Source organism: Hipposideros armiger, unplaced genomic scaffold (genome assembly GCF_001890085.2).
Source record: "Hipposideros armiger isolate ML-2016 unplaced genomic scaffold, ASM189008v1 scaffold_755, whole genome shotgun sequence".
Lineage (NCBI taxonomy): Eukaryota > Metazoa > Chordata > Mammalia > Chiroptera > Hipposideridae > Hipposideros > Hipposideros armiger.
Window position 1 is genome coordinate 415175 of NW_017732105.1, and position 20196 is coordinate 435370.

At 40.0% G+C, this 20196-nt stretch overlaps 1 protein-coding gene across 1 annotated transcript in view; it reads left to right on the forward strand.

Annotated features, from left to right (window-relative positions):
• The window catches only part of ROR1 (receptor tyrosine kinase like orphan receptor 1), a 393156-nt gene that overhangs the window by 33208 nt on the left and 339752 nt on the right, over positions 1–20196 (forward strand). The gene's annotated exons all lie outside the window — the stretch shown is intronic.

Sequence of the window (20196 nt, forward strand, 5' to 3'; positions counted from 1 at the left end):
AATTTGCTTTAACTTGGGTGAATGTAGTTTAGGGAGACCGGCAAGAAGATAAGTTCATGCTTCTATGATTATGATTGTGTTGCTCTGAGTACCTTCTCTTTTAAAGTGGGCTGGGCATAGAAAGAAATGAACGTCCCTTTATAGAGGGCAGTGCCTGAAAAGCCCAGAATAGGAGTGGCCAGGACCTGTGCTGCCTGTGGTGGGAGATCCCCGGAATGGACAGAAGTTAATGATCAGTGCTCCTCAACTGTCAGGTGGCAATTAATCATGAGAAAATGGGTCCAGGTGTTTAGGTTACTTTTTTATTTTTTAATTAAAAAAAATTTTTTTTTATTGGAGAATTGGGGGTAGGAGAACAGTGCTGGGGAGTTGGGGGAAGGGGAACAGACAAGTTGCTGTCCTTTGGTTCTTCAGTCTAGTTGTGGAGGACGTTGCTTCACTGGCCCAAGTTGGCACCATCATTGTGCTCTTCCCAGGTGAGGCAGATCAGTCGCTGGCTTCTGGACAGCTGCTCACTGCGGCTGCTGGCCGTTCACGCTGGCTGCCGGCCACACACGGTAGCCCATGGCAACCCACTGCAGCAGGGGCTGCAGCCTACGCCTTCGCCGGTGACTCACGGCAGCCCAGCTCCAGGTTGAGCTGTTGTTCAGCATCTTAACTGTAGAGGGCAGTGTCACTGGCCCTCATATGTGGGATCTGAACCGGGGCCCTCTGGCGTCCCAAGCCAGCTCTTAACCATCGCGCCACTCGGCCGGCCCTTAGGTTACTTTTTAAATTAAGGTGTTGGGTCTCTTCAGAGAATCAGTTGTCAGAAAACCCCATTTAGCCAAGGAGAGCCTTGTGGCACATCCTTTTGCCCAAATCCCAGAGGCTTCTGTGGGCAGCTGCTTCTGGTAGACTTTACAGGTGAACCCCTGCCTCCATCTTTCTTTTTTCCTTCGGGAAAGGGACACTGAGGTGCAGCAGGAAGGACCCTGGTGTTTAGGACTGGAGGCGTGGCTCTAACTCTAGTTCTGTTAGTTACCTCGTGATTAGGGACACAAAATGGCACTTCTTTTCTCTGCATCTCAATCTCTTCATCTGTGATGGGAGGACATTAGAGAGTCAAAGTTATTTTTTATGACCCTGACAAGCTGAAGTTTTGCCTGCCTTCACGGCCTGTTGTGGGTTCTCCCTCTGTACGCACTGAGTGACGGGTAATCTAGAAGGGTCTGGGTGGCTCGGGTAGTTGGTGTGGGAAGAAGAGCTTCCTTACCTTTGGCTCTACCTCCTTAGGTCTCTTGGAATCAATTCCAATAAATAAAGAAGGCTTTCGGGAAATAAAACCAGACTCTTTTAGATTAGGAACTGGCAAACTAAGGCCTCTAGGCCAAATCTGGTCTGCGGCTTGTTTTTATAAACTAAGTTTTATTGGAACACACCCACACACATTCATTTGCACATTGTTTATGGGGGCTTCTGTGCTATATATTGCTAGAGTTCAATAGTTGCATCAGAGACTGTATGGCCTGAAAAGGTTAAAATATTTACTATTTGGCCCTTTATTGAAACATTTTTCTAATTCCTATTCTAGATCATATGCTCTAGGAGGGTTGGGTACATAACAGGTGCTCACTAAGTTTTGGTTAAATGAGTGAATGGATGGATGGATGAATGGACAGAAAAATCTGAATTTCTTGAGTAAGTACACAAACTTCGCAACCCTTTGTGACACACTTCAGGTCCCAATTTTCCTTTAAATAAAATAAGGACAGTAGTACTTATAAAATAGTTATTTCCCATAATATAATTTCAAGTGTTTAAATGCTGTTAAAATTTAACTACCATCTATTAAGCTTTATATGTGTCAAGTACTCTATTCAGGACTTCATTTTTATTACCTCATTTAATCCTCATGACCACTCACTGTGAGGGAGGAGCTATTGACCCCAATTTATAGATGAAGGAACTGAGCCCAGAGAGGCTAAGTCATTTCCCAAGGTCACACAGCTGGTAAGGGATTGAGCTGGGAGTCCAACTCCAGTGTGTTTGGTTCCAAAGCCTTTCCATCATGCCCCACTGCCTCTGAGTACTGTTAAGTGCTCCCACTCCCCTTTTAAATAAGAGAAGTAGATATTGGTTTTGGAGGGGTCTCAAAATATAGACTAACAAAATGAAAAAGAAAAAGGTTGGCTTTCAATTTTTTTTAACCATTTAAATAATTTAGGAAGCCATGAGGTTGCTCATCATTGAAAGAACAGTTTAGAAAACTCTCCTCCTTAAAATTTAGCTCAGTTATGTTATATGGAAAAAGCTAAATCAGAGACCATGTTTTTCTTTTGGAAAGACAAATTGTAGTTAGTTTTAGGGAGTTGGAAATTTTTCATTTGTTCAGCAATATTGTATGTAGTAATAATATGCATTTGAAAGCTTCTTTCCCTGTTGAAAGGACCTCACTCAGAACTGTGTGCCCAACACATAGCAGGCATTCAATAATGTTGGTTGAATGAATGAATGAATGAATGAATGAATGCCTTCTAGCACTTCATAATACTGCCTTCCAGTGTAATTGGGTATGTGTACAAGACTCTGCTGTTACTTATTTACTTAGTAAGCTCCATTGCCCTCGCCACACCTTTGTATCCCTACAGAGCTCACCTACCACAGTGCCTGGCACTGAGTAGGTGCTTACTAAATATCTGTGCCATTAAAGTGATGGCTGGTCTGTGGCCCCCCAAAACTGTATGGACTGAATGAATGGCATGTCAGAAAGTAGTGTGAAGAAAAGATGGATTTTCTCTGTATCAGGGGAATGATTTAAACCCACAATTATACTGAGGGTGAAAAGTCCAATAAAAACAAAGAAAAAAACGTATTTGTTGTTCTAGATAGAAAGCATATTTGTTTTATTCTGGAAAATATATTCACAAAAGGTCATTGAGCTTGCTTTTTCTTTTTCCTACTTAGTTGCCAGTTTGTGGGTTTGTTTAATGCATGTACTTAATTTTTTATTGAAACTTTCATAATATATGTGGCCCTGAATGAGGATTTTCCCCCATCAGCCTCTTCTGTTGCCAATTAGTTGTTTATCTTTTTTGTGTTTTACAGATGACCTATTATTTTGCATGCTGCTTTGGATTGCTGTGAACATTTTAGTTTTTGGGAGTCAGGCAGCTGCTCAGGGGCCTGCTTGAGTCGGGCCAGGGTTAGAAATGCTCATCTGCTTTTGTTTCCATGGAAGAAGTTGGCTGGGAGTTCTGGACAGACCCCGGCACCTTCCGTGCCCTTTGGCAAATAGGACAAGCAAGCAAAGTCAGACATTGAAATCTTAGCCTGGGGTGACTCCTTAAAAACAGATTCCCTGGCTTTTTCACAAACTCTTTTTTTTTTTTTAATTTGTTGCACTTGTATATAATTTTAGGTAACTTCTTTAAAACGTAAATGCAGCTATTCAGGCTGCTTAAGGGATCAGAGTAGCGGCTAGTGCCTTTATGCAGCCTGTTAGTACTTACGTAGTTTATTGGAATGTATCTCTTCCACTCAGCTAGGAGTTTGGATCTACTCTGCTCAATTCCCCTCTCTACCAGCCTTTTCCTCTCACTTAATTTACTTCCGCCTACAACTTTGATTCCTTTGGGGGGAAAAAAAAGCACCAGGGCACTGGAATATTATTATTGGCCTCTGTTTGTTTGTTTTTGCAAATGCACTATAATTCGTGGTTGGTCTTCGGGCCAGCCTGAGACCACCTGACCCTCAGCAGCCCTAGTTTCTCTGGGTCACACTATGGAAGAAAAAGAGTTTGGACGATTTGTTTCATTGATGTTGGTGCGACTCTCCTAGTGATGAAGAGTTTCTGGACATGGAGAAAAGCAGAGTCAGGAGAATACCAGTAATTATGCTAATCTGAGCATTAATTCTTCAAATATTGTATTTTTTGGATAAGCAATTCTGTCGTTTTTGAAGTTTGGTTGTCTTTTTGTTTCTTGGGTGGTGGCCTGTAATTTTGTATGAAGGAGAAATGCCTAAGCCTTCCATGTTGACTTGCTGTGGAAATAGTGCTGGCTTTTGTTTTTTGTTTTTCTTTTTGAGTGTTCATGAAAGGAGACCAGGAGGATGTGTGGATCTAATAATATACTACTTTGTGTATGAAGATGAAACTAATAATAATAATAATAATAATAATAATACCATCTTCCATGATGAAATGCTTTTAACTTTCAAAGCATAGTTTCTTTTTTTCCAGGTTTTTTTACTTTATTATTATTTTTTAATTATTAGTTTTAGGTGTACAAAACAATATAATGATTAGATATTTATACACCTCAGAAAGTGATAACGCCTACAAGTCTACTACACATCTGACATCATACATAGCTATTACAATATCATTGACTATATTCCCTATGCCGTACTTTACATCCTGCATGTGTGTGTGTGTGAAATATATATATATATATATATATATATATATATATATATATATATATAAATTATAGTTGACATTCAATATTATTTTTTTACTAGTTTCAGGTGTACAGTGTAGTGTTTAAGCATTTATATAATTTATGAAGTGATCCCCCCAGTAAGTCTAATACTTATCTGACACTGTACATAGTTTTTATGTTATTGACTGTATTCCCCATACTGTACTTCACATCCCCTTGACTGTTTTGTAACTACCAATTTGTACTTCCTAATCCCTTTACCTTTCTCACTCAGCCCTCTAAATCCTCTCCCATCTAGTAACCATCAGTTTGTTCCCTGTATCTATGAGTCTATTTCTGTTTTATTTGTTCATTTATACTGTTCTTTAGGTGCTACATATAAGTGCGATCATATGGTATTTGTCTTTCTCAGTCTGACATATTTCACTTAGCACAATACCCTCTAGGTTCATCCATATTGTTGCAAATGGTAAGATTTCCTTTTTTATGGCAGAGTAATACTCAATCGCATAAATGTACCATAATTTCCTTGTCCAATTGTCTGTTGATGGGCATTTTGATTGTTTCCATGTCTTGGCTATTGCGAATAGCACTGCAGTGAACATAAGGGTGCATATATCTCTTCAAATTAGTGTTTTGGATTTCTTTGGATAAATACCCAGGAGTGGAATTGCTGGGTCATAAGGGCGTTCTGTTTTTAATTGTTTTAAGACACTTCCACACTGATTTCCATAGTGGCTGCGGCAATCTGCAGTCCCACCAACAGTGCACCAGGGTTCCCATTTTTCCACATCTTTGCCAGCACTTGTTGTTTGTTGATTTATTGATGATAGCCGTTCTGACTGATGTGGGGTGGTATCTCATTGTGGTTTTTATTTGCATTTCTGATAATTAGTGACATTGAGCATATTATCATGCCTATTGGCCACCTGTATGTCCTCTTTGGAGAAATGTCTATTCAGGTCCTCTGCCTATTTTTTAGTTGGATTGTTTGTTTTTTTGGGGTTGAGTTGTATGAGTTTTTTGTTTTTTTGTTTTTTTTAAAATATATAGGTAAATTTTGGATATTAACCCCTTATCAGATGTATCATTGACAAATATCCTCTCCCATTCTGTAGTATGTCTTTTCGTTTTATTTATACTTTCCTTTGCTGTGCAAAAAGTTTATTGCTTGATGTAGTCCCATTTGTTTATTTTTTCTTTTGTTTCCCTTGCTCGAAGAGATATATCAGTAAAAATATTACTAAGGGTAATGCGTGAGAGTTTACTTCCTATATTTTCTTCTAGGAGTTTTATGGTTTCAGTCTTTAATCCATTTTGAGTTTATTCTTATATATGGAGTAAGAAGGTGGTCCAGTTTCATTTTTTTGCATGTATCTGTCCAGTTTCCCCAGCACCACTTATTGAATAGATTGGCTTTACCCCAATGTATATTCTTGCTTCCTTTGTCATAGATTAAATGACTATATCGTCATAGATTTATTTCTGGGCTCTCTATTCTGTTCCATTGATCTATATATCTGTTTTTATGTCATTGTCATGCTGTTTTGATTACTATGGCCTTGTAGCATGGTAGCGTGATACCTCAAGCTTTGTTCTTTTTCAGGATTGCTGTGGCTATTCAGGTTTTTTATGGTTTCATGTAAATTTTAGGATTATTTGTTCTAGTTCTGTAAAAAATGTCATTGGTATTTTGATAGAGAGGGCACTGAATGTATAGATTGCTTTGAGTAGTATGGACATTTTAACTATATTAATTCTTCCTATCTATGAGCATGGTATATATGTTTCCATTTATTTGTATCTCCTTTAATTTCACTCTTAATGTCTTATAATTTTCTGAGTACAGGTCTTTTACTTCCTTGGTTAAACTTATCCCTAGCTATTTTATTATCATTATTTTTTGATGTAATTGTAAAAGGGATTGTTTTCTTAATTTCTCTTTCTGGTAGTTTGTTATTGGTATATAAAAATGCAACAATTTCTGAATATTAATTTTGTATCCTTCTACTTTACTAAATTCATTGATCAATTCTAATAGTTTTTTGGTGGAATCTTTGGGGACTCTATAAATAGTATCATGTCATCTGCAATTAATGACAGTTTTACTTCTTCCTTTCCAATCTGGGTGCCTTTTATTTCTTCTTCTTGTCTGATTACTGTGGCTAGGACTTCCAGTACGATGTTGAAAGAAGTAGTGAAAGTAGACATCCTTGTCTTGATCCTGACCTTAAGGAGACTGCTTTTAGCTTTTCCCTATTGAGTATGATATTAGTTGTGGGTTTGTCATATATAGCCTTTATTATGTTGAGATATGTTCCCTCTGTTTCCACTTTGCTGAGAGTTTTTATCATTAAAGGTTGCTGGATATTGTCAAATGCTTTTTCTGTATCTATTGATATGATCATATGATTTTTATTTTTCATTTTGTTTATGTGGTGTATCACAATAATTGATTTGTTGATAGTGAACCAACCTTGCATACCAGAAATGAATCCCACTTGATCATGATGTGTGATCTTTTTAATGTATTACTGAATTCAGTTTGCTAATATTTTTTAAAGGATTTCTGCATCTACGATCATTAGGAATATCAGCTTATAGTTTTTGTTTTTGTAATGTCTGTCTGATTTTGGAATCAGGGTAATGGTGGCCTCGTAAAATGAGCTTGAGAGCCTTCCCACCTCTTGAATTTTTTGGAATAGTTTGAAAAGAACAGCTGTTAATTCTTTTTTGAATGTTTGGTAAAATTCACTTGTGAGGCCATCTGGGCCAGGACTTTTGTTTTTTTGGAACTTGTTGATTACTGATTCAATTTCATTAGTATTAACTGGTCAGTTCAGATTTTCTGTTTCTTCTTATTTCAGCCTTGGAAGATTTTTGTATTTCTGTAGTGTCCATTATCATGTCTCCTCATTTATTTCTGATTTATTTATTTGGGTCCTCTCCTTTTCTTAATGAGTCTAGTTAAAGGTTTGTCAATTTTGCTTCTCTTTTAAAAAAAACAGCTCTTGGTTTCATTAATCTTTTTTGTGTGTGTGATCCCCCCCCCCTTTGTTTCATTTATTTCCACTCTGATCTTTATTATTTCCTTCCTTTTCCCAGTTCCCATACATGTAAAGGTAGACTATTTATTTGAGATTTTTCTTGTTTCTTGAGTTAGGACTTCATTGCTATGAATTCCCCTCTTAGGACTGCTTTTGTTGTGTCCCCTTTGATTTTGGGTTATTGTGTTTTCATTTTCATTTGTCTTAAGGTATCTTTTGATTTCTTCCTTGATCTCGTTGTTGACCCATTCATTATTTACTAGCATGTTATTTAGCCTCCATGTGTTTGTGTATTTTTCAATTTTTTTTGGTAATGATTTCTAGTTTCATACCTTTGTGATCAGAGATGCTTGATATGATTTCAGTCTTCTTAAATTTACTGAGATTTGTTTCGTAGCCTAAGATGTGGCCTATTTTGGAAAACGTTCCATGTGCAGTTGAAAAGAATGTATATCCTGCTGCATGAGGGGTGAAATGCTCTAAAAATATCAATTAAATCCATCTGGTCTAGTGTGTCATTTAAGGCCACTGTTTCCTTGTTGATTTTTCTGTCTGGAAGATCTTTCCATTGGTGTTAATGGGGCGTTAAAGTCCCCTAGTATGATTGTGTTGCTGTTGTCTCTCCCTTCATATCAGTCAATATTTGTTTTATATATTTAGGTGCTCCTGTGTTGGGTGCATAGATGTTTACTAGGGTTATGTCCTCTTTGATTGATCCCTTTATCATTATGTAGTGTCCTTTGTCTCTTATAGTTTTAGTTTTAAAGTCTATTTTGTCTAACATAACTATTGCTACTCCAGCTTTTTTCTCATTTCCATTTGTGTGAAGTATCTTTTTCTATCCCTTTACTTTCAGTCTATGTGTATCTTTCTATCTGAGGTGGGTCTCTTGTAGACAGCATATGTATGGGTTTTGCTTTCCTATCCATTCAGCTTCCCTAAAATTTTATTTTATTTTTAAGATTTTATTGGGGAATTGGGGGGAGGGAACAGCGTTGGGGAATCGGGGGAGGGGAGCAGACAAGTTGCTGTCCTTTTGTTCTTCAGTCTAGTTATGGAGGACATCACTTCTCTGGCCCATGTTAGTATTATCATGGTGCTCTTCCTGGGTGAGGCAGTCGGTCTCTGGCCGTTGGACGGCCACCCACAGCGGCTCACGGCAGCTCATGAAAGCGCTCGCCAGCTTCCGGCCAGCCCCACTGCGGCCTACACCGTCGCTGGTCACTCACAGCAGCGCAGTGTCACTGGCCCTCATGTGGGATCTGAACCGGGGTTCTGCTGCTCAGAGCTGGCATCCCAAGTCAACTCCTAACCAATGCACCACTCGGCCGGCCCCTTAAATCTTTTCATTGGACATTTAATCCATTTACATTTGAAATGATTATTGTTAGGTCCATAGTGATTGACATTTTATTATTCATATTTCTTATCTCCTTTTGCTTGCTTGCTTGTTTGTTTTCCCCCTTCTTCTTAAAGAAGTCCCTTTAACATTTCTTGTAATACTGGCTTGGTGGTAATTAATTCCTTTAGCTTTTTCTGGTCTGAGAAGCTCTTTATTGCCCCTTAAATTTTAAATGATAGCTTTGCTGGGTAGAGTAGTCATGGTGTACGCCCTTGTTTGTTTGTTTTTTTTATATCACTTTGAATATGTTCTGCCAGTCCCTTCTGGCCTGCAAAGTTTCTGTTGAGAAATCAGCTGGTAGTCTTATGGTAGCTCCCCTGTAGGTAACTAGTTGTCTTTTTCTTGCTGCTTTTGGGATTCTCTCTTTGTCTTTAACCTTTGCCATTATAATTATAACATGTCTTGGATCTGGGCCTCTTTGGGTTCATCTTATTTGGGACTCTCAGCGTTTCCTGGACTTATATGTCTCTTTTCTTTGCCAGGTTAGGGAAGTTTTCAGTCATTATTTCTTTGAATAGGTTCTCAATCCCTTGCTCCTCTTCTTCTTCTGTTTCTCCTATAATGCGAATGTTGTTACATTTGATGTCGCCCCCGAGATGCCTTAAACTATGTTTTATTTTTTAATTCTTTTTGTTGCTCCGATTGGGTGTTTTCTGCTTACTTTGCCTTCTGAATCGCTGATTTGATACTCTGCCTCATCTACTCTACTGTTGGTTCCTTCTAGTGTATTGTTCATTTCAGTTATTGTATTCATTATATCTGTGTGGTTCTTTTTTATGGTTTCTATGTCCTTTATGCTTACTATCTCTGTGTTGAAGTTTTCACTAAGTTTCTTAAGCATTCTTATAACCCCAGTGTTTTAAACGGTCTCTGGTAGGTTGGTTGCTTCCATTTCATTTAGTTATTTTTCTGAAGTTTTCTCCTGTTCTTTTATTGGGGACATGTTTCTTTGTTTCCTCATTCTGGCTGCTTTTATGTATTGGGTAGATCTTCTGTGTGTCTCAGTCTTTGCTGGGTGGCCTTACGTAGTAGGTGTTCTGTGTGGTCCAATGGCACAGTCTCCCTGATCACCTGTGTGTTCTGGAAGTGTCTGTTGTGTGTGTTGTGCGTATTCTCCTGTTGTAGTTGAGCCTTGATTGCTTTTGGTGCATGAGTGAGTGGGATTGACTCTCAGGCTGACTGGCTGTGAGGATTGTCTACACCCACAGTGTGTGAGCTGTTGTGCGGGGGCTGACCCCTCATAGGGGGATTTGTCCCAACGGGCTCTTATGCCTGTTGAGACCACCCTTTTTGTGTGCTGTTTGTGGGCTAGTTGGGTAGTGCTCTGAAGCTGGCCTTTGGGTGTGTGGTTTCTGGTGTCTTTTGGGAGGAGCTCCCTTGCAGGCCAATTTTAGCCTTGCCACCTGTGACCAGTCCGGGGCTCCCTGGTAGGAGCTACAAAGCTATATGTGGTTGGTTGCTGCCTGTGCTGGACCCGGAGGCATGTGGGCCTGGCCTTGCTGTGAATTGAGGCTGGTTGTCCCCAGTATTAGGCCTGGAACAGCTTAGCAAAAGGCCCATGGCCCCCCAGGCCTGTTGCTACCTGCTGGCTGTGTGTAAGGCTCAGCCTTGGGAAGAGCCTCCTTAGGTGCACTGGGTAGGCTCGTTGACCCAGTGTTGAGAGTGTACCTGGAGATGCAGCACGAGGCGGGTGGGGTGGGGTCTCAGAGAGTCACGAGGCATGGCCAGTGTTTTTTACAAAGTTAATGCAGATTCAGTTCTTGCACCAGTGCTGGGCCTGTGACCACTTCACAAAACACCCTGTGAACACTGCGACCAGCCATTGCTTGCCTCAGGCCCGTAGATCCCCGAGAGCTGCCCAAGAGAGGCTGCAGCATAAGCTGTGGGTGAGTCTCTGCCACTGCACATTCCCCAGGCTGCTGCGGGCCGTCTGCTGCTGTAAAGGCTTCCTCAGCTTGTGGGGTGGGGCTGGCTGCCCAGGAGCTGAGAGTGCCCCCAGAGATGCAGCACTAGCTGGTGGGGCAGAGACCCAGGGTGTCTAAGGTGGTGCGCATGCATAGATTTTACCAGACCAATGCGATCTCAGATTTGTCCCTTTGGGTGAGGATTAAACATAGGAAAGATGGTGCCCCCTGTAGGCTACATGTGAGCTGGGCTTGACAAGGGAACAATGGTAACTGTCCCTCTAGCCCTTGCCTCGAAGCCACACATGTCAGTCTTTCCCTGTATTTCTCTGGCACCTTTTGAGTTGCTGGCCCTCTATCAGAACCCAGGCAATTATTTGCAAGCAAGTGAACCTGTGTTCAGGCCCTTTAAGAGGGTGTCTTGGTTTCCAGCTACCTTCTGTCTCACTGGGACATACAGACAGAGTCCTCGCTGATTTTCAACTGCCAGATGGCATGGGAATTCCTCTTCTTGGCACAGGACCCCTGGGCTGGCGAACCTAGTGTGGGGCTGGGACCCTTACCTTTTCAGGGGGGACCTCCACCACTGAGGTGTCCCTTCCAGTGTTAAACCACTACCTGTGTGTTTGGGGTTAGCCCGTCTCATGTTTCTGCCCCTCCTGCCAGTTTTGATGTGGCCTCTTCTTTATATCCTTAGTTATAGGGGTTCAGTTCAGCTAGTCTTCAGATGATTCTTGAGTTTGATGGTTCTATAATTTAGTTGTAATTTTAATGTGATCTTGGGAGACAGAGCACATAGTATTTACCTAATCCACCATCTAGGACCTTCCACATGTTTTTTTTTTTTTTTATGAACTTATTTTACCAGTCAGAAAGGTGATTTCAGTTACTTTCCCCCAAAGTGATGATAGATCTGTGGGAGCTTGTCTGACAGTGTAGGTGAGTTTGAGAGACTTCATCCCAGTGGTTCTTAATCATGGGTGAGTACAGAGTCATTTAGGGAGCTCCTGTGAATTACGCTTGCACAGATCCTGCCCAGGACCTACAGATACAGACAGTCCATAGGGAGGGGGACCTGCCCATTTGGAAAAAGCTTCCTGGGTGATTCTGTTGTGTGCTGCTGATTAAGAACCAATGCATCAGTCTACTCCCTCTACTGGATGCCTCCAGGGCTTACAGTCATCTGGCTGGGAGGCATGCCATGCTATCTGTGACTGGAACCAAAGGTGAGTGATTACTGATCTGGGGATTGTGTAGAATCCACAGTGGCAGTCACTCTTGGAAGTTGGCCACAGATAGAATTTTATTAACTATTTTGACACTTGAACATTTGCACTCACTGTGCCCAGTGACTGTCCATAGAGGGTTCTTGCATATATTATCTCATGTAACCATTTAAACGAGTTCCATCACCAGAAAAATGTGTTCCCAGCCCTTTGAAAGAAAACAGGCCTTCAGCTGGATTTAGGAGGTGTGATCTGAGGAGAATGATTTTTCACTAACATGGATTTCTTTAACTTCACGTTTGTTGTCCATGGTGTGGGGCTAATGATATGCACCTCACAGGACTGGGGGAGAATTAGGAGAAATAAAAGCTCAGGTGGTGCCTCTGTTCCATTAAGCCTCACTTAGACTCCCTGAGTATCCATATTATTTGCAAGATGAAGTTAAGAATACCTACATTATGGGCTTGTTGTACAGACTGCATATGGTACAGTAAGAAGAACACCTTGCATTCTGCTTTGTACATTGCAGATACTTAATCCATGGCAGGTATCTTCTTTGTCACTTTGTATTATAGGACTGTGTAGAAGATAGGGATGTGTTTTGTATAGCTGTTATTCTGGAATGATCTTCTTAATGCCCTGCATTCCTGGTAGTTGTGAAGGACATGATAGTTATTAATTATGACAGTAGAAGGAGCTCCCTTTTATTGAGTGCCAGGCACTGAACTAGGGACTGGGGATAAAGTCAGGAGAAAAAGATGAACATGGGCTGACCTCATTGAAGCTAACAATGAGAAGGCCCTAAAGAGAAAGTTTTTAAAGCATTATTCTTCTCCGCTACATAAGAGGAAAGCTTTAATGTAATAGGATGGCTTCTAAATGTGTGTTTCATAATGTAGTGGGTAGAGTGTGGAACGTGGCTTCTGGGAGGAAACTGGAGTTTTGCATTTCCTGCCTGCTTGTGCTTTTGAATTTGTGGCTGTAATGCTGCCCTGCCTGAGGTTTCAGCAGTTAATATTTCCCAGGGCAGCATGATGGAAACGCCCTGTGGTCTGGTCTCTATGTACTAAAAGGATATACCCAGGGCAGAGGGGGAAAAGGACCATTTTTAAAGTCTCCCTTGAAGATTTTGTTGAGTTTTAACTTGAATTTCTCCCCATCTCCTCTCTCAAATATTCCTATTGCTTGATACGCATAAAACTTGCCAACGTTTTGGAAGATTCAGGTTTGACCACCGTAAATTGGTTCATATTTCCAGCAGGGCAGTTATTTAATTTCCTGTTGGAAGTCTACAAATGTTGGCGCTGTTTGCTCTTTGGCAAAGGACCAAAACCCAGTACAGTATCATTAGCATGTTCTGGTATATAGATTAAAGCATGATTGTCTTTAATAAGAGGCCATCCCTGTTTAGGATGGGGCTTGGGGGGCTGCAAGGGCACAGTGAAGCACAACTGAGCTTTCTAATCAAAACCAAAGTGCAGTAACTGGGGCTCACTCAAGAGAAGGGTTAGAAGGAGGGCAGAACTCTGTTTTCTTGTCTCAGTTTCATTTGTTTGGGTTATTTTTCTCTAGACCCTGGGAGAGTTGTTGAGTCTGAGGCTGGCCTGGCTTGTGGAATGTCCTCTTTGAGGCCTTGTGCTTCTTGCCGACGGCCCCCCTTTCTCTTGGCAGTACTGCTCCTGGGAGCCATCTACCTCCAGTGGGCTCACAGGAAAAACATGGAGTGTCTCTACAGAGCCCATTGTCAATAATTGTGGTGAAAACACAATGTGATATATCGATGATGTATTACAGAATTGTGCACCTGAAATCTATGTAATGTTGCTAACAATTGTCACCTCGATAAACTTTAATTAAAAAAAAAAGAACTGAAATACGATAAAGCGGGCATTTATTGAGGCTCTGATGTGGGTGAGGCACTTTACATAGGTCCTTTCCAATCTTAACAATAACCTTGTGAGGTAGGAATTATTGTTGCTATAGCGAGGATGAGATGACCGAGGTGCGAAGAGATTAAGTTCTCTGCAGCCAGTGAGTATCGGAGCTGGGGTTTGAACCCAGTTCCATCTCTTTGAAAGGTTCTTAACTCTTTCCATGTGCTGTGTCTATACCCTAGTAGGTTTCTGGGGAAAGAAAGTGTTTGAGTTTTTGGAGGGAAGGGTGAGAAGTTTGAAAATGTGCCAGAGAAAAAGATTCTCTGGGACAAGACCTAGCTCCCCCGAGGATCCTTGTCAGGCTATTCTCCAAGGCGGGGCAGAAGGTCTGCTCTCCTCAGAGTGTCACGGAAAGTTTCAGTAGCCTTTGGAGTTTCTTAGGAATGACTCAGATCTTCCTTTCACACTATAAAAAAACAAACTAACAATCCAAACCCTTATCTTTGGGTCATCAGTTAATTTTTTTATGGTAGGATCATTTATGGTTTCCTCAGACATACAGGCAGGACGTCTTTCCTTCCTGGGGAAGAAGATGGCATTTGTAGGCACTGACTAATGGGGACAGGTACAAGTGCATGTGTGCCTTTTGTAAGGGACCATCCTTGAAAGATAATTGGCACTTTTTGGCATATTTATGCTTGAATCTGTTTCAGTGCTGATTGGATGTGACCTTGAGCAGGTCAAGTAAGCTGTTATACTCTTGGCCTCCCTGCAACAGTAATGATTGTCAGGGGGCTAGAGAAAAGGTACCAATAGGGTTCCTTTCATCAGAAAATTTAATTTTCCTAAGAAGCCAAAGCATATACCAATGAAGAAGATGCTGCTGAAGACGTGAGGATGTGGCTGCAGACTGAGGAATTGCGGTAGAAAGGCAGCAGTGAGAAAAAATAGCTATTGGTTGGAATAGTTGAGGGGAGGAATAGAAATTGCTGGGGCTTAAAGTCAGGTTCAAATCCCAGTGCTGTCACTTAATAGCTGCAAAATTTAGACTCTTTGATCCTCAAGTTTTCATCATAAAACGGGGTTAATAACACCTGCTTCGTAGTATCATTGTGAGGATTGAGCTTACATAACATATACAAAGTTCTTCACATCATAGTTCATAGTAGTTGGCAATAAGAGCTATCCCATTCAAGTAGGAAATGGGAAAATTGGGGTGATTCTTGAAGACTGAGTAGGATTTGGATATGTGAAATGACCCAGTTCTGAAAATGTCTTACAAATATCACCGTAGAATATTATGCAGGCATCAAGAACCATGGTTGAAACCCAAAGGTCTTCTTTCTCTTAATAAGGCAAAGGTAGTTAGTTTATTAAGCCAAAGTTCCAGATTGTTTGGTAAAATGTCATTGGTAAGATGTCAAAATGTCAGGTGTCATTTTGATTGAAGCTCAAGCGAGGTGGACTTGCTCAGCTGGGTGACATGTTTGAAAGCTGTTTTAATGTTTTAGTGATCTCTGCAAGACACCTTATGAAGTTGGTGTTTCTCCGCAATCCCTTTTAATCGGCTGTATTTTTCTACACACCTGTTTGGTTATTTAATGAAATCTATCTTCCTGTCATGCCACAGGCACAAAGAACCAGTGTTCAGTAAGATGGGCTTTGGAAATTGAGGCTGTTATGACACTTTTGAAGATTTCATTTATTTAGTTTTTGTTTTGTTTTTAGTTTTTAGTTGGGAGGTCAAGGGGAGGAAAATTGATGCAGAAGAACTGAAATCCTAGTCTAGCACCCTGAGAGCATGATTTTTGCCTTCTCTTTCTTCCCTGCCTTGTAGTCATTTTTGCTGTGTGCAGATTAAGGTTCAATGTGAATTTTAATTTTAACTGGAATTAGTTCTCTTATGGTCGTGAGGAGTGTTTGGATTAAGAACTTAGAACATACTAGGGCTTGACAGTAAAATTCCAAGGTCAGATGACATTTGGGATGTGTCACTTGCTTGGAGTGGTTCTATAGTGACAGAATTAGGACTTTAGAAGCATTTTTTCCACATAATTCTTGTTAACAATCCTTGTTATAAGACAGGTATTGTTTTCAGTGTATATTAAGTCATTCGTTTATTTCTTGATAGGTATTGTTTTTTATTGCTCTTATTCAGGGGACAGAGATGAAAGAATGGGGAGTTCAATAACTCATGTGAGGTGCTGCAGCTAGGAAGTTGCTGGGACTTGAACCAAGATGTCTGACACGAAGGCCTTTCTCGGAATTCGCTCTCTCTATTACAGGCTTCTCTCCCATAGCAAGCTGTGCTATCCGGTGCTTTGTAAGGAGCCCCTGGGAAGAAAGGAAGGAGAATGAAAACTTCGTGTTCACTTTTCAACAAATAGGTCTTTTTATGCTCAAGATTATGATGAGGAGAGAAGCACAGGAACCTACCCTGTGTTAAGCACTCATGTCATACCCGGATCAGAGCGAGGTGCTTTGCATAATTCTCACATTGAGCCATGACATCATTATCCTTATTTTATTGATGAGCTTAAAACAACAACAACAACAAAAAAAACAACCCAGGGAAAATGTGCTGTTCTTAAGATTTGAATTTAGGCATTGAGTACACCATCTTGCTTTCCTATTCAGTGTTTAATGACCTGTACCTGACAATCATATGATGGTGCCTGTGACTTTAATTTCAAAGACCTTTAAAATTATTGCATGGTTGATATATTTGGTATCCATCGGAAACTGCTGAAACTTCTCACTGCTGCATTTGGAAAAAAAATAGTGAGTTTACATGTTAGTGATTCAGGACTTCTGGGAAACTGAAAGCACCCGTGTGTACTTATTTTGAGTCAATACGTTACAAACGACTCTGGCCCAAAAGGAGAAATATCTGTCTTCTGAAATTGAGTGCAGGTCTCTTAGCGGCTTACCTCAGCAGGGAGCCAGTTATTACATAAGCTGAATACCAGGTCCGTGGGTTTCCCTAGCCTGAAAAAGAAGCAGTGTCTGCAGTTATGAGGAAAACAGAAAGACCCATTTCTCTATGGAGTGATACTGAACAGGCAGCTTCAGCCTTGTGGATATTCTGGCCAGAGGAAAATGTAGCTTAAGAAAAGCCCCAGCTGGTTCAAGTAACTTAAGCCTCGCTATTCATGAAATATTATCTGACAGCTTCCCCGTCCACAAGTGGCTGGGGACTGAGTCAGAATTGCTCCAGGAACCTGTGTTCTCATTTTGGCATTATGGGTTTACCCCACTTTGCACACTAGACAGTTTCGTGAAAAGCTGTATTTAAATCAAACTTTTGTGTGTATGTGTGAATATAAAAGCATTTAATAAATGTACTCGGAAGCTTGCTGTGATGAATCCTTTTGTTAAGAGATTGACCAACACTGATTTCTAAATGAGAACTTTCATGTGTCCAGCACTGTGTGTGCTGACTCAGGGATATGAGACATGTAAAACACTAGAATGAAAGCTCCATGAGAACAGAGATCTGTCCATTTGGTTTACCAATGAAACCATAGTATTTGTAACAGTGTCTGGCACATGGTAGATGCTATATAGCTATTGGTTGAATGAGTGAGTATAGGTCTCTGCCCATAAGAGCTTACAGCCTAGTCTGTTTACATTATAATTAACATTAATGAATTAGTAATTTTATTCCTTTATTCTCCTTGTGTGAGTATCCAGGAGTCCTCAGTTTTACTAAATCTTTAATCCCTTTTATTATAGTAATTTAATTTAAAAATTAAACCAGTGATGTGTTTGTTGTAGAAAATGAGAAAAAAAAGCAGATAAGTAGAAAGAAAAATAGTTAAGATATGGTCATTATTTTCATTTAAGCTTATATTCTTTAAAACTTTTTTTACGTAAACATACATTTAAAAAAATGGGCTCATCCTCTTGTAAATGGATTTTATGACTTGCTTTCCCCCCAAGTATCAGTATTATTGTGAACAAGTTTCCATATTAGAATACATAACTCTCAAATAATAAGTCTTAATCATTTGGGCAATTTAGTATTATGTTTGTATTACAATTTTCTTAATGCCCATTCGATATTAGGCCTGTCTTCTCACTTGCTCTCTCTCTTTCATAAACAGTGCTGTGATTGTCTATAACTTTCCCACATATCCATAATTATTTTCTTGGTAATAATTCTTAGACGTCTAATTACTGGGTCAAAGATCATAGGCTTTTGATACATTGCCTACCATAAAGACTGGGCAAATGCATTCCTCACTCTGTATTCAATTGAGAGAAAGTGTTTTTTTTTTCCTTTACCTATACTGACACTCTGTATTGTCATTTAAAAAAAAATATTTGACTGTCTTCTAGGTTAAAAAAGTGAATATTATTATTGTTGATGTTTATATACTTTTGATTTACCGGTGATGTTAAACATCCCTTTCATTGTTTATGGTCATTTCTATTTCTCGTTTTGAGAGTTGCCATTCATATCCATTGTCTTACTCAGAGATTCATGAGGACCTTTGCTTGGTCCCTCCCAGCCCACAACGGGACTTGCTATGGCATTTATCCCAGTTAGCTCTCAGTAACTGTTGATTCCATCCATTCATCTATCCATCTACCCATCCATTATCCATCTATTCGTTGATTTGTTCAACAAGTATTAAGGACCTAGTTAGTAGGTGCCAGGCAGAGAAATACAGGCTTATAACTTAAAATAGTGCTTTGAAAGTTTTTGATATTGTGGCTGTCAACTACAAATCTTACATTTTTAGAAAAGATATAGTACTATGAATTAATACAAAGAGTGGCTCACCCAAAATGTTTTCCCTAATGAATTTTCTTTAGGATAATAGCACCGAGCTTATCTTTCCTGAGCATCCAACAGACTTTTTCTGTAAGGGGCCAGATAGTAAATATTTGAGGCTTTGCAGGCCATGCAGTCTCTGTAGCAACTACTCAACTCTGCTCTCATAGTGCAAACACAGTCACAGACAAATGAACCTGGCTATATTCCAATAAAAGTTTATTTATAGACACTGAAATTTGAATTTCATAGAACTGTCTCATGTCATAAAATGTTATTCTTTTGATGATTTTTTTTTTCAATCACTTAAAAATTTAAAACCTTTCCTAGTTTCTTCTTGTTACATGCTTGAGTCAGCTCTGACTCCTGGTGACTCTATGAATGAGTGATGTCCGCAATGTCCTGTCTTCAACATCCCAGCTCAGTTTCTGTAGACTCTTGACTATGGCTTCTTTTATGGAGTCAACCCATCTCATATTTGGTCTTCCTGTTTTCCTGCTGCCTTCTATTTTTTCCCAACATTATTGTCTTTTCCAAAGAACCCTGCCTTTTCATGATGTCCTCAAAGTAGGACAGCTTCGGTTTTTGTCATTTTTGCTTCCAGCGATGTTTTAGGCTTCATTTGTTATAGGACCATCTGTTTTTCTTTCTGGTGGTCTTGGTATCCATAGAGCTCTCCTCCAACACCATTGTTCAAATGGATCTTTTTTTTCCTCATCAGTCTTCTTCTCTGTCCAGTTTTCACATCAGTACATGGTAATTGGGAACACGAGGACGTGGCTGATCTTAACTTGTAGATCGTACAAAAACAGGGAATGAACTGGATTTGGCCTGAGGTTTGTAGTTTGCCAACCCCTGGAGCAGAGTCTCAGAATCATACTTTGAGGCCGAAGCCAATCTGGTTTTACAGATTTGCTACAAACAATCCCCAGAACGGATAACTCATAAAGGGATAAAAGAGTTGAGTTAGCTGAGGCTTGTGTATATCCTGACACTTATAATTTGCGATGCATAGTTCTTAGTGTTTTAGCAACATTTTTAATTTCTAAAATGTATTTTTATTATATATTTGCGCACCCAAAAATTTCACAGTTCAGTGTAAAGAAAAAAATGCTCTCCTATCCTTTTTCAAAGAAAGGAGATTTCTTTCTTTCTTTCTTTCTTTCTTTCTTTCTTTCTTTCTTTCTTTCTTTCTTAATATATTTTTATTGGGGATTATTGAGGAACAGTGTGTTTCTGCAGGACCCATCAGCTCCAAGTAAAGTCATTGTTTCAATCTAGTTGTGGAGGGCGCAGTTCAGCTCCAAGTCCAGTTGTCGTTTTCAGTTTAGTTGTGCGGTGGGGGTGGGGGGGGCGCAGCCCACCATCCCATGCGGGAATCGAACTGGCAACCTTGGTGTTAAGAGCACGCGCTCCAACCAACTGAGCCATCTGGCTGCCCGAGATGTATTTCTTTTTAATCTTCATATATGTGTAGGGCTCACATTTGTGTGTGGTCTTTCTACATAAACAATTTTGAATCCTGCTTTGTTCCCCTTA